Genomic DNA, 1,459 nt, shown 5'->3' with positions numbered 1-1,459 from the left:
CAAACAGTTTTGAGACAAGGGAGGAATGCCGTCAAAATTCAAATGGAGTCACTTGTGTCAGAACCTCTCAAAAAATAAAGCCAAGAGGGTTGAAGAAGTGGTTCTCATGCATGTGTGGGTATCTGGCATTAAAACCCTTCCAAGGCACAAACTCATGGTTTTGGGCAGGGCCTTCTACTCAAACAGAGACACAGTGGCCACGTCTACTGGCCCCAGACATGACCTTTAATACTTAAAGATGGTGTTTTTAGTTTTGGACTTAAACAATGAGTTTTTTTTAGACAGACATAGGCCCCTTATTTAGACTATCATGAGGCAAGTTAGTTGCCTACTTGTGGTATTGTTGCCATGGTAATCGTACTCAATGCAAGAGAAACCAAAGGTTCAGACATTTTAAAAATGTGCCATAACTGACAGGACCTGCTGTACGTAAATCAATATCACTGGACAAGTGAACACTTGCACAGAGGTAGTTCTCGATAAATAAATAGAAAATAAATAAATAAATAGAAATAGAAAATAAATAAATAGAAAAAAGGGGTCTCACTAAAATAATGTGTGGTAGTCATAAAAGAGAGGTAACAAACCTCAAGGACAGGCTGGACTAACAAGGTCCTCTTGGAATGAATGACCAGTCTGATACGGATGGAGGACTAGATGGTCAGGCTTGACCAAAAGTCAACTAATACTAGGTAAACTTGAACAAAAGAACTGGAAAGGGGGGATTGTGAGAATCAACTAAAGTCAAGTCTTTTCTGTCACTGTGCAGATGTCAGCTAATCTCCCTAAATTGCTGCCTACATGCTTTCTGAAATGTTGCTTGACCTTGCAAGGCTCTTGTAGTCAAACAAAGGGGTGTTTATCACCAGATGTCCTAATCTCAAACTGCCTCCTTAGAGATGAATATTGCTCAAAGGGATTTTCTTGTTCTCTCTGCCTCAAGGTTACCCTTACCCCATGTGCCCCTGAATAGCCAATTGCGAACACTGGGAACACAAACCCGTCCATCAGGGTGAGGGGCAGACTTGCATAAGAGATAGAAACTGAGCAGACTTCCCGCTCACTGTGCTCACCTGCCCGACTGACAGAGGCACGTCCTTCTGCAGAAGTAAATTTGCCCTTGCCATCAGCTTTCAAGCATCTGATTTGTGATTGTGGCAGCACCCAGATATTTCTGACACCCATAATCTCTCACATGGGATACAAGCCCTTGCTACACCTGTCACAGGCCCACCTAACCGCCCCCTCTTCAGCTGCCACTCTTAAACAGATCACTTGATCTTGCCTTGTCTGCTCCAAGGTGGCCCCCCAGGGAGGTGTCAGGCCCCTGCCCTTCTCCACATCCCAGGCACAAGGCAGTCTGCCAGGACAGGACTGGCAGATTGATTTCACCCACATGGCCCCCCATCAGCTAGCAAGAATACCGCCTTACCATGATAGACGCTTTCACAGGGTGGAA

The sequence above is a fragment of the Castor canadensis genome, chromosome 4 (genome assembly GCF_047511655.1).
Source record: "Castor canadensis chromosome 4, mCasCan1.hap1v2, whole genome shotgun sequence".
Taxonomy (NCBI): domain Eukaryota; kingdom Metazoa; phylum Chordata; class Mammalia; order Rodentia; family Castoridae; genus Castor; species Castor canadensis.
The sequence above is the reverse complement of the archived record's forward strand: the minus strand, read 5'-3'. Positions refer to the sequence as shown.